This window comes from Chionomys nivalis, chromosome 23 (genome assembly GCF_950005125.1).
Source record: "Chionomys nivalis chromosome 23, mChiNiv1.1, whole genome shotgun sequence".
Classification (NCBI taxonomy): Eukaryota; Metazoa; Chordata; class Mammalia; order Rodentia; family Cricetidae; genus Chionomys; species Chionomys nivalis.
The window spans coordinates 1,006,440-1,019,394 of NC_080108.1; the positions used below are offsets into that span (position 1 = coordinate 1,006,440).

The 12,955-nt window shown below is 51.3% G+C and overlaps 1 protein-coding gene across 4 annotated transcripts in view; it reads right to left on the reverse strand.

Moving 5' to 3' along the window:
- The window catches only part of Gdpd5 (glycerophosphodiester phosphodiesterase domain containing 5), an 80,196-nt gene that overhangs the window by 43,927 nt on the left and 23,314 nt on the right, over positions 1–12,955 (reverse strand). For 3 of the 4 annotated variants that reach the window (XM_057756384.1, XM_057756380.1, XM_057756381.1), the window contains exon 2: positions 9,934–10,013. The exons of the other annotated variant lie outside the window; for it this stretch is intronic. The gene's annotated coding sequence lies outside the window, so the exon portion shown is untranslated. The remainder of the gene's footprint in view (positions 1–9,933; positions 10,014–12,955) is intronic. 4 annotated transcript variants of the gene reach the window in all.

Consider the following 12,955-nt stretch of genomic DNA (forward strand, 5'->3'; position numbering starts at 1 on the left):
CTTTAACTAGAACTATAGGGCAAGTGACCGCTAAGGGGTCATGTGACCTGCAGAGCCTAAAATACTTCCTGTCTGGCTCTTCGGAGGGAGGGGATGTGTACAGATACCCTTTGCCGCCTGGCTGCCTCTGCCTCCCGTAAACTGGGCGTGTGAGTCAGGCCATGTCGGAAGGAGAGGGTGCCAAGGGGTTCTTAGCCAGGGCTCAAGGCTGCTTCCTGGAGGCAGTGTTTGAGGCTAATTCCGCAGATGTCAACCTGCAAGGGCAGGTGTCTTCCTTGGGATTTCTGTGGCTGTGATAAAACACCACGACCAAAAGGAACTCGGGGAAGAAAGGGTTTACTCCGGCGTACAGCTCTCAGGTCACGGTCCCTCGTGGAAGGATGTCGGGGAAGGGATAATTACCCCAAGAGGGAATAATCAGGACACAGTCACAATCAAGTGAAATCAAATCGAACTTCAACAGTGTGAATAACTCAGTGTCTGTGTCCAGGTTTCACCCACGGCAGCAGCACTTTTCCAGGTCTGCTATCCACAGAACCCACGGTTTGTCTCCCAGGCTCAGTTAACTCCACTCTACAACTGCTGCTGCCCTTGGTGTTAGTAATCACATGGCCCCGGAAGCTCCAAAATACTGTGCCTGCCCCTGTAACCTGGCTGCATCTTCACCAACAGCCTCTCCTGGACGCCCCTCAGGGACTCAAACCCTGCTAAACGGTGCCAAGCCATTGTTCCTTCATGGTTCCTTCAACCCTGGGGCTTTGACTCCAACTGAAGCCGTACCTTCACTAACGACCTCTCTTCAGGGATTCCAGTTCTGACACACAGCGCCAAGCCTCAGCTGTTCCCCAGGACCCCTTCAAACCGTCAAAACCAGTACCACCTGGGAGACTCTTACCCAAGTTCAGCTACCAATATAAGTACAGTCCTGGCCCCCACCTATATACTCCCACATGCTCAGTCTTCCAGAGAAGGTGGAAACGGAAGCCACAGCCAGGAAGCCAGAGCTCATCCAGGCAACCCCCAGCATTAAGGTCTCTGCTTGTCACATCAGCTATCAATCTCATCACATCTGCCCCTGCCTCCCAGCAGCACTCCAGATTCTTGTCTGGGCCTCAGTCTCTGGATGTGTAATGGGGGTGACAGGCTTTGCTTTGGAGATTATGGGGCAAGCTCTGTGAATTGCTAGACTGGGGTGGAGGAGAGCCGCCTCCCTGCAAGGACCAAGACCCTTGGTGAATCCAGGAGCAGGGCCAGGGCTCCCTGACCATTGACTGCTGGCCTCCTGGTCACTTCACCTAAGAATAAAAACGATAGCTCCATTCAAAAGAACAGCAGTGAAGTGGGTGTCCCCTCTCCACCTCCCACCCCCAGACCCAAGACTCTGGGATTCTACCTCTGGGCTTCTCCCAGCCTCCGGTAAATGTTTATTCTGTCCATAGCTGGAAAATTCCTTCTATTCCCTCTGTGTGTCCCAAACAGAGACCATCTCACCCCTCCCTGTTTCAATAACCAGGTAACCTAAGCCAGTGACCAAGACTACCTTGTCTGCCTCGGAAGACAGCAGCCAGTGGCTCCTGCCTTTCTGCAGGGAGGAATCTCCCAGGCTCCGTGAGCCCAGCTCTGTCACACTGCCTGCTTCTAAGACCCTCTTCAAGCTATGCCTCCCACCACCCTGGCCTGGTCTTCTCTTCCCAGACCTCTGTGCAGAACCCCAGTAAAGCCAGGGTACACTTGCACCAGCTGGACCTCTGACCAGGACCTGCCCTGCCAATCCAGCCTGTCCTCTGCCCCATCTGAGTTACTCCTCCTAACCCTGGTAGTCTCCAGAGAGCCTCTCTTGAACCCTGACTCAGTTAGAGGTCTCTTGCACCTACTGTAGCCTACAGGTCCTGCCACTATTTGCTGGACCATTTTGTTATGTGTGCACTGCTGACATGGGCACTTGTGACATGTGTGCCTGCCCCATGGGGCAACTGACTGTCCCCATAACTCCGGAGACCAGCACAGAGTAGCCAGGAGAGAACCTTCCAGAAGCTTGTCCAACCAGTTCTACTCACCAAGTTGCGGGTCGGGACGCTGAGCAGCTGACACAGAGGTCAGCCCTCACAGACAAGGTTCTTTCCTCCTGTCTCCCAGTCTCTCACCACCCTCCCCTCCCAGCGAAGCTAATAGCACTTCTCAGCAGCAATGATTTCTTCAAGTCATCTCCTAAGACGGCTCATACCAACCAACTGCCAGAGAAATCTCCTGCCAAGACCTTCTGCCAGCTCTGGGACGTGAGAGGTCTCTCCCTAGCCCAGAGTCCTGTGTTCTGCCTGGACACTTGGCTCTGAGCTCTGCAGCCTCCTGGCCTCACATGGAGAAAGTGTCCACTATGCGGGTTGGGTTTGCACACCAACCTCCAAAGTCCTCTGCCACCCTAACCTCCTGGTTGTGCCTGACGTGTGTCCCCACCCCTCCGCCCATCTATGACTGCCAGCTGGTAAGACAACCAGGCCTCAGGCTGTGATGCCCAGTCTCTTCTGTGAGACGTGAGGGCATGAGTGTTAATGTGGTCTCCCTCAGGAGACTTGTGATGTGACGTTGCAAGTCATTCTCTCTGAGCCTTACTTTACATGTCACGGGATTGGAGCTAGATGAAAGAGCACCAGAAAGTGCTCATGTATGCAATGGGGTGATGGCTCAGTGGGTAACATGTCTGCCATGTGTGCAAGAAAGCTGGGCATAGAACCAGTGAGATGGCTCAGTGGGCAAAGGCTTGTCACTCAGTCTGATGACCCAAGTTTGACCCCAGAATGAACTCACGTGGTAGAAGGCAAGAACTGATTCCCACAAGTTTTCCTCTAACCTCCACAGGGGCACTGAGATACATGCATGCACACACACACACAAACACACACACACACGCACACACACATGCACACACGTACACATGCATACATGCACACACACGCACACACATACACACACACAAATAAATAAACCCAGGCAGGGTTGTGTGTACTTACAATCCCAGCACTCTGGGGAGGTGGAGACAGGCAGAACCTGTGGCTCTATGGCAACTAGCCTAACTGATGAGTTGCTGGCCAAATGAGAGACCCTGTCTCAGAAACAGGAGGTCCCTACCTAAGAAAGGACACACACACAAAGGAGTAGAACATGGGTGCTTGATTGACAAACCAATCTTGAAAATGCTACTGTAAATACAGGGAGCCACTTAAAATAGACGGCTTACTAAGTGATTCTATTTATAAGGTCTGCCCGGGCAAACAGAAAATGATGAAGGAATAATCTCAGGGCTAGCGCGTGAGAAAGAGATGGGGCACTTGACAGTGGGTGAAACGTTCTAGAATTAGTGGTACTGCTTCTGTGACTGTGGCTCTACTAAAAACCACTGAGTTGTGCTCTTTTATTTTTATTTTTTTAATATTTATTTATTATGTATACAATATTCTGTCTGTGTGTATGTCTGCAGGCCAGAAGAGGGCACCAGACCTCATTACAGATGGTTGTGAGCCACCATGTGGTTGCTGGGAATTGAACTCAGGACCTTTGGAAGAGCAGGCAATGCTCTTAACCACTGAGCCATCTCTCCAGCCCCCCTGAGTTGTGCTCTTTAAATAGGCAAGTCGTAGCCAGGTGTAGTGCACACATCTTTAATCCCAGTTTTCCAGAGGCAGAGGCAGGAGGATCTCTATGAGTCTACAGAGCCTGGTCTACAGAGTGAGTTTTCAGGGCAGTCATGGCTACATAATAAAACTCTGTTCCAGGTGCACTTAGTGGCACGTGCCTGTAACTACATCACTCAGGAGAATGAGGCAGGAAGGCTACCCTGGTCTACAGATTTCCAATAATAAAACAAGGCTGGGCATTCTTAGCGCATATTTTTAACCCCAACACTTGGGAGCCCAAGGCAGGTAAATCTCTGTTGAGTTCCAGGCTATCCTGGTCTACATATCAAATTCTAGGCCCGCCAGAGATTCAAGATGAGATCTTGTCTCAAACAGTAGAATGAACAATCCAATAACAATGAAATAGACACATTGTATCTTATATAATAAAACTGTTTGCTTTTTATTTGTCCATCTCTGAAAGGGTCACTGTAACAGAAGGAACAGGGCTCTTACTGGGTCCCTCCATTCCTGTCAGGCTGGGATCTCTGAGGCACTCCAGTTCTGAGAACTGTCCTGCCCCCTTCAAGGGGCTCTTGTGCTCAGACTCACCGGAATCACTTCTGTGGTTTGCAGCCCAAACCCTTTACTAGGACAAGGGTGACACTGTGGCCCCAGATCTCCAGTGCTGCCCAAGGACCCTCCAGAAAACAACCCTACCAAGTGGAGACCGCGTCTACAAACTGTACCTGAGAGACATGGGTAAACTATGGCGCATCATACATAGAACAGTATTTAACAAGAAAAAGAAACTAGCAGCCTGGGAGTGGCGGCAGAGGCCTATAATCCCAGCACCAGGGAACTGCACAGGGACACTTTGTGTCCAAGAAAGAACCAGCAAGCCACAGAAAGACAAGGGGAAAAACTTGGAAGCATAGTGGTAGATGACAGCAGGCCTCTTTTAGAGATTCTAGAACAGGCAAAAATAGAGACAACAAAAAAGTTCAGTGCTTGCCTGGGGCTCAGGGGGAGGGAGAACCAGGTGGAACACAGAAGTCAGGGCAGCCTCACTATTCCGTACGGCCCAGTAATGTACCAGTTGTCACACCCCAGAGCTCCGGCCATGCAAGCCCCCACTCTAGTCAATAACAAGGCATTGACACTCATCCATCAATTGTCCCAAAGGTACCGCAGTGACAGAGAATGTAAAATATTCTCTTGAGAAGCACTAAACACGGCACCCAGAAAGTTCTTACATCACCACCTAGCAGGAACAATCTCTGTGGTGCCAACCGTAAGACCTACCAGGCCTCCTATGCTCAGGATGACCCCCCCCAATACCTACTAGTCCTCACGCCCACGGAGCCAAACCATCCCATGCATCAGGCGAGTGACAGTGTAATGGACAGCAGTTGCTGAGACTGGCAGCAATGACGCTCTACCTGTGTTATCCTGCCATTCCTACAGCGCATTACAGTTTAAATCCTGCTGAGAGCTTCAATCAACTTCTGTAAAGGCTAAAGTGGATATTTAAAAGTCTATTACACACACACACAAACATGCATGCACACACACACACACACACACCGAGTGATCACACCGTCTCAGGGATGCTAAATAATGTCCAGGCTACCTCTGCGGCAGCCCCCAGGGTGGGCCAGTCCTCAGTCTGGTCCTGTCTATTTTCTCCATCACCGCAAGAGCCAGCAGCCTATGCTTCCCAGGGCAGAGCACTGTGTTTGAGTTGGCCTCAGGGACACCCAGGCCAGGAACTGAAAGCGGAAACCCCTGAGGGTGCCAGGACTGGGTGTGGGGGCCTTGCCTTCTCCGTGGTCTGCCAGGCCCCATGGAAGGAAGGACACACTGGGAAATATCTTCTCCTTGGCTGCACCCACTGGGGCTCAACCCCAGCCAAGTCCAGCAATGGTGGTCTGAGCTTAAGCTCGGCCACAACAGGCCACCTCCGTTTTCTGGGTGACCACATCTCTGTCCTTTCTCAGACACTCTCTGGGGACTTCTTCAACACTCAACTCCTAACACCCTTCCGCCACCAGCTCTGTCTTCATTCCCAGGGCAAAGCAGAGAGGTGGCTGCTCAGGGCGGGCAGGATATCCCACAGTCCTGATGATGGCAGAGGAGGCCCTCTGCTCCTTGGGCAACCATGAAGAATCACCTGACCCTGGAAGTTCTCACTCCCACGGGCTTGTGGAAAGCCCAACCAGAGAAGCACAAGGTTAGCCAATCCCTACCTGCCCTGCTCTTGGCCGGGTCGGCGGAGCCTCTCAGAGGCCATAGGTTCCCAAGGCTTCTTCAGATGACTTGCATAGACAGCAGTAGGCTGTCACATCTTACTTGCGTTCTTGGGTAATGTGCATCACCTCTTTGGATCTTAGAGAAAGCCCTAGGTTTGGTGAATCAATAGTGAAGAGGCTAGACCTAGGGCAGGCAGGAAATCTAAGTCCCTGGACAGTGTAGGTAGAAGAGACCAAAAGACCGGCTGGCAGAAGGAAGCACAAGGAGGCCTCCCAAGTAGGCCCCACCCCACCACACCTGCTCTCTGTTTGGGGAAAGAGTAACTCAGTGGGGGAGGGCTTCGAGCCAGAGCCCTCAAAGAATTAATCATGCCATAATTAGGGCCATTATGAATCTTCTGCATGGTAATGCCAGGCCCTCTTGTTTACCCAACTCTTCTGTCGCAGGAGACTGCTGGCTCTTCTGGGAAAGAGCTGGAGCCCAAGGAAGCTCAGATCTTCCTGTAGTTGTGCGGCCCCCAGGCCAAGGAAGGCCTGGTCTTCTCAGAGTGTGCTCCCCTAGGTGATTCAGTTTTCCCAGCTCCTAGGGCGTTCTCTCCTGCCCTGTTCTGGATAAGGTCAGCTTTCTCCTACCTCAGCCTGTCCTGCCCTCAGGCTTTGAGCTCTGTCACTGATATTTTAGAAGCTTCTTCTGGGGTCAGGTGTGACTAAGTGGGAGATTCATCTGGAAGCAGTACAGCCAGCCCTTCCTTTCCCTCAAGGAGATGACCTCGATGAAGCAAAGGCAACCTCCATCACAAATGCAGGCACAGTGCTTTACAGTTTACAAAGAGGTTACGCACATGTCATCCTAGTGGGGTGTCACATTGACTTCCCAGGTAATTACCAAGATCCTCATTTCACAGACTTCATCAATGAGAGGAGCAGGAAGCTGCCCAGGGCCTCAGACACTGAGAATGACAGATTCCGAGCCTTGCCTTGGCAGTGGGTGGAGGCTCATGTGTCTGCAGTGCCTTCTCCCTCGGACAGGGGCTTGGGCAATAAGCCTGCATGTTTGGGGTACATTCATGGTTTTGATAGGTTCAAGTATCTGCCTAGAAGCCTTGGGTTCTCTTGGGACCCAAAAACCATAGGGACCTCCTCCATCCAGGTCACTGGTTCTCAACCAGTGGGTCGAGACCCCTTTGCCAAACCTCTGTCTCTGATAATATTTACACTACAATCATAACAGTAGCAAAATCACAGTTATGAAGTAGCAACAAAAATAAGTTTATGGTTGGGGGTCACCACAACATGAAAAACTACAGTTGGGTTGCAGCATTAGGAAGGTTGAAAACCACAGTCCTAAGCCAAAACTACAAGCCCAGGACTGAAGAGTCACCTCAAATGGCCAGCCTTGCCAGGCACAGTGGCACATGCCTTTAATCCCAGCACTTGGGAGGCCAACAAAGAGACAGGTAGATCTCTGTGAGTTCGTAGTTAACCTGGTCTACATAGCAAGTTCCAGGCCTGCCAGGGTTACCAAGGAAGATCCTGTGTCAACAAAAGACTGGCTAGTCCTACCAGGGAGCAGAGCTTTGCTTCACAAAACCATACACTTCAGGCCCCATATGCCCCAAGCCAATGTCAACATCGGCTCACTCAGCTGAGCATATCCCTAGCACTCAGTAGGCTGGGATAGGAGGAACATGAGTTCAAAGCTAGCCTTTACTGCAAAGCAAGACCCTCGCCTTAAGATAAATGAATGAAAAAATACATGTCTTTAATAGAAATCATTTCCCTCAAGATGACCATAACTATAGAATTCTAGAGCAAGCTGCTAAGATTTCAGGACTAGGAAGCCACAAAAGACAGATCCTCAGGACACTCTCTCTGGCCTCTCCTCCATGCAGACAGCCCTGTGCAGCAACTAGCTGCTCTGCTCAGCTCCTTAGACAGGTTCCAATGACAGTCCTACCTCTCTGGAAGCTTGGGCAGCCCCTCCAAGCCATCAGGACTGCAGGAAGGCTGTCCTGGGAGGAGTTCCTGCCCCTGTCATGGCTCCTCTTACTCACGAGCACTGCCAGATTCTCCCTGGAACAATTAGAACCTGTGAGGATCCCAAAGACCCTTGGCTGAGTCTAGAGGGCCAGCGGGGGGCCTAGCATGGGGCTGATTCATTCTGAGATGGATGTCCAGGGCTCTGCCTAACAGCCCAGTTATTCAGCCAAAGGGCTCAGCAGGCTCTCTCTCATACCCTCTAGGACCCTAAGAAAGGGGTCCACTCGCATGAGGTCGCATGGGGAAGAAGGAAGCTGGGTCTGGCAGAGACTTGACGCCTTGCAAACCCTCTCTGCCCCATTTTTGTCCCTTAAAGGAAAGGGGAGTGATGGTTTATTTACCTACGTAAACCAGCAGAGTTCTTATCCAAACAGCTTCTCCAATCAGGCCCAGGATGGAGAGAAGCAAGCCCTCCCATCTAAGGATACCTCTCCTTTTTCCTTCAAGTCTGCCTCTCAAGCCTCCATCCCCTCTTCCTCCCACACCAGGCTCCAAAGGCTGACAGCTTCAACACCTGTACCCTGCCCCCCCCCACAACTACCATTCATATTAACACAGGGACCTGTGCAAACCCTGGGCTGAGTCATCCTGGCCCCAAGCCACTGACTCTGCTCTTAGGACTCACACGAACTAGCCAAGCCCTTGAGAGACATCACTGAGCTTAGTACCTGGGTATCATCAACTCTGTCCAGAATCCTGTCCCAGCCTTGTCTGAAGCCCCAAGTATTTGCCACTTTGTACCCAGTGATAGGGACACAAGACACCACAAACCCAGACCTCTCCCTGACAAGGAGTGGCTGTATCAGGAAACCTGGGTATCACGTACTGGGTTAGGCACCAAGGGGATGCCCATAGATTTGCCAGTGAGAAAGACTGGTTAAATGTGCGAAGCAAGGGGAGAAAGAACCAAACAGGGCTTTTAAAACCAGATACGGTGACACACATCCATAATTTCTGCACTCAGAAGCTGAGGCAGGAGGATGAAGTTCAAGGCCAGCCGGGGCTACACCACAAGGTCCTGTCTCTACCACACAGCTACAGAACCCCAGAGTCCATGCTGAATTCTGCCTTTGAATAACAATTAGTTGTTTCCCAATTTATAGGAAAAAATTAAGTTGCTTTTAAAAAAAGCCTCAATTAGGCACACTTCTACAATCTTCTTTTCTTTAGGCTCTGATACAGGTTTGCACGCTTCCACCCCAGGTCTGATGAAGGTGACCTGAGGCTTGGCACAGGACCCCACCTCCACCCCTATCCTCTCCCCGGTCATTACCGTCTGTCTAGTCCTCACAGCATTCTGCAAAGAGAAGCAGTCTCTCTGCCTAGGCATGCCTCAGAACATGAGGCCTAAACCTGTCTTCACCTGGTTCAAAGGTCCTGCGTTCTTTCTGGTGATTAGAGCCTTGATTGACAGCTGAGGAAGAAAGTCTTGGGAGCTGAGACCCCTCTCAGGGCTTGGGGCAGTTCCGTGGCACAGGCCTTCAGTCCCACCATGTGCCATTCATTCCTTTGACCGGAAAACACAGCCTTCTCTAGGCTCTCTGTTCAGATGAATCCTCCCTGAAGCTGTGAGCCCATTAAAAGCCCCAAAGCGGAGTTCAAAGAAATAACTCCTATGAGCTAAGAGAAATACACAGGGGCTGGAGACAAGCTTATATTGCTTATGTTCAAAACCCAGGTTTCCTATTTAGTTAACTGGGCCAGGGACTTCCTGTCACTATGCTTCGGTTTCCTGATATATAACATTTATAACTGACTTATAAACCATCATCTTCATGGGCTGCTACAAGGATTAGGTGAGCTACTACACCAGATGAGACCTGGCGTGCAGACAGAGGCCCGTCTTCTCGGTGCTGCACTTTCCTTCCCCATAGATGGGACAATTGTCCCTGTTCCTCCTGATTTTCTTCGCAGACTGTGGAGTTCTTTCCCGAGGGAGAAGCAGGCATTGTTTCAGATACCAGGGGGCTGTTCTCTGCAGCCTGTTTCTACTTCCTCCCCCCTCCCCACTTCCTTTCCTCTTTCTTTACCTGGAAGAAGGTCCAGTGACTGTTGGCTGTGCTCCAGGGGTGTCCTGTTCACAAAGATGGTGATGTCACTTCAATCAGAGCTGAGGAGACAAGGGGACAAACTTGCTCAGAGCCTTCGTCTCCCGCTCAGCATCTTCCATCTACACCAGGCTTCAATGAGTCAGGTGCTTCCCACCCTGAAGCTGCCCACCCTGTGCCGGGGGTGGGCCCACTAATGGGTAGCCCCCAGGAAGCCCCCAGTCCCTAAGGAAGAAGCTAAGAAGCTGGTGACAGATCCTAGGACACACAGTCCATTGCCATTCCTGCAGGACAAACCCAGAGAATCTGCTCCGTGAACACCCATGCCCCTAGCCAGGGCCCATGAGAACAGGCCCCAGGTACGGCCATCCTGGGGCAGAGACCTTTCTGCTGCCAGGGAACCTGCTTCCTCCAGGAGCTGTGAGACCAGCTGTTCTTCCAAGGAAGCCAGGAGAAGAAGGGGAGGGCCGGTGGGCAGGAGGTGGATCTGGGCACCACAATTATGTGCCTGTATTCTGACTCATGCATTGCCTTCCCCACCAGCTCCTACAGCCAGGAGGACAGTGTTCCCCCCCACCCCCCAGGAGCTATAAAGAGACATAGGAGACTGGGCTGTGGAAGAGAGGGGTAGAGGAAGGGGCCTTGAATCAGCACTTCATACTTCAGAGGACATCGTCACCTTGTCTATTCAGGGACACCAAGCCTGGTAGGGCCAGGGCCTGCTATATCACACAGGGCAGCACTAGCTCAGGCTTGAGCCTCTGTCAATTTGACAGCTCTCCCCAGCCCAGTCAGATCTTGGAGCCAGCACGAAACACACACAGCCAACCAGCTTCAGTGTGGGCAGACAGAGTTGGGCCCAGAAGCAGCTTCAACAGACCTGGGAACATCCACCCTCCCTCCACTACCCTCCGCCCCATCCCCGCCCGCCAGCCCCAGCTCTGCCTCTGTAGCTCTTCTGAGCTTCCTCACAATCCTTGGGATGTGATAGACTCTATAGTTTACAAAGCAAACTTATTGACACAGACCTGCTAGTGCAGGCCTGTAAAGGAGTCAGGAGACCAAGGCAGAGGGTAAAAAAAGGTCAAGGCCTTGTGGGCTTACAGAGTGACTCAAGGCCAGCCTGGACAACTTAGTGAGATGTCTCAAATATTTTAAAAGTTAAAAGAAGGCTGGAGATATAACACACAATACCCTGGGTCCAAGCCCCCCCACACACACACAAATGAAGACAAACTCATGGATCCTCAGGCTTGAGATAGAGGAATAATAATAGAGCAGGGCAACTCAGACTTGAGAGTACCAGGAACTATCCTGGAATCAATCTTGTGAGCTGCAGTTGGCTTCAGTGTCTCTGGTTTGGGTCTGGGGCTCTGCATTCCCACGCCAACGAACCAAGGATCACGGGGCCCGAGTCACAAGGACCTCAAGGAGAATACAGCATTGGGGTAAGCTGCCCAGCGTGGAATCTCGGCTTGTGTACTGTGATCTTGACTCTCTTACTTAATCTGCTTCTGAATAAAGCCATAATGATGATGCTCACCAGCCTGTGTGTGTATGTGTGTGTGTGTGTGTGTGTGTGTGTGTGAGAGAGAGAGAGAGAGAGAGAGAGAGAGAGAGAGAGAGAGAGAGAGAGAGAGAAATCAGCCAACGCGTGTAAAGTACCCACGTGAGTCTTACTAGATTGGACACTGAGGCTCTAGGGGTCTGGAAAGACAGCTGGGTGGGTAAAGGCACCTATCGCCAAGTAAAAGGAGAGAGCTGATTCTCACAAATTATCTTCTACCTTCTCTCTCTCTCTGTCTCTCTCTCTGTCTCTCTCTCACACACACACACGTTAAAAATAAAAATCTCTAAAAAAAATAAAGCAGAGGTCCCTAGGAAATGAGCACATCCAGCAAAATGGCAGAGTTTAAATTAAACACCAAACCTCCCCGCAACCTCTTTTTTACTCTACTGAGTCAAGATTTAATTTTAAACTCCAAAGCCCAGACTGTTCTCATACTTGAAGCAATCTTTCTGCCTCAGTCTCTCGAGGGGTTAGGATTATCGCGAAGAATCACCCAGATATCCTTTTCATTTTCTTTTCATATTCTTTTTTCATTGTGTAGTTTTAAATTTTTTTCTCATGTAAATGGGTACATGTAGAATATGTGTGTTTATGGGTGTTCATGTATGTGGGCACACACGTGTGCAGGCGTATGTGCACATGTGTGCATATGGAGGCCTAAGGTTGATACCGCTGTCCCCGACCTCATTCACTAAGGCACAGTCTCTTGGAACTTGCTGATATGGCCAGCCTGAATGACTAGCTTGCTCCAGGCATCCACCATCTCTGCTTTCTAAGCCTTAGAATCACAGGCAGGCATCCGTGCCCATAGGTTCACACGGGGATCCACGCTGGAGCCTCACGTCTGTACACGCAATCACTGTACCCCCTGAGCCATCTGCCGAGAGCCCTTAGCACTGTTTTTGTTCCACTCTGTTTTACTGTTTGTAGACATGGTCTCACAAAACCCAGACTGACCTCAAGCTCCCTGTGTAGCTCAAGACGACCTTGCGCTTCTGATCCTCCTCCATCTCCCCAGTGCTGGGGCGACAGAGGTGTGTCACCCAGTTCTGGGGTGACAGAGGTGTGCCACCTGTGCTGGTGTGACAGAGGTGTGCCACCCAGTGTTCGGGTGACAGGGTGTGCCACCCAGTGCTCAGATGACAGATGTGTGCCACCCAGTGCTGGTGTGACAGAGGTGTGCCACCCAGTGTTCGGGTGACAGGGTGTGCCACCCAGTGTTAGGGTGACAGATGTGTGCCACCCAGTGCTGGTGTGACAGAGGTGTGCCACCCAGTGTTTGGGTGACAGAGGTGTGCCACCCAGTGCTTGGGTGACAGATGGGTACCACCCAGTGCTCGGGTGACAGATGGGTGCCACCACTCACGGTTTATGTGGTACAGGGGGTCGAACCCAGGACGTCATGCGTGCTAGATGAGCACTCTACTAACTGAG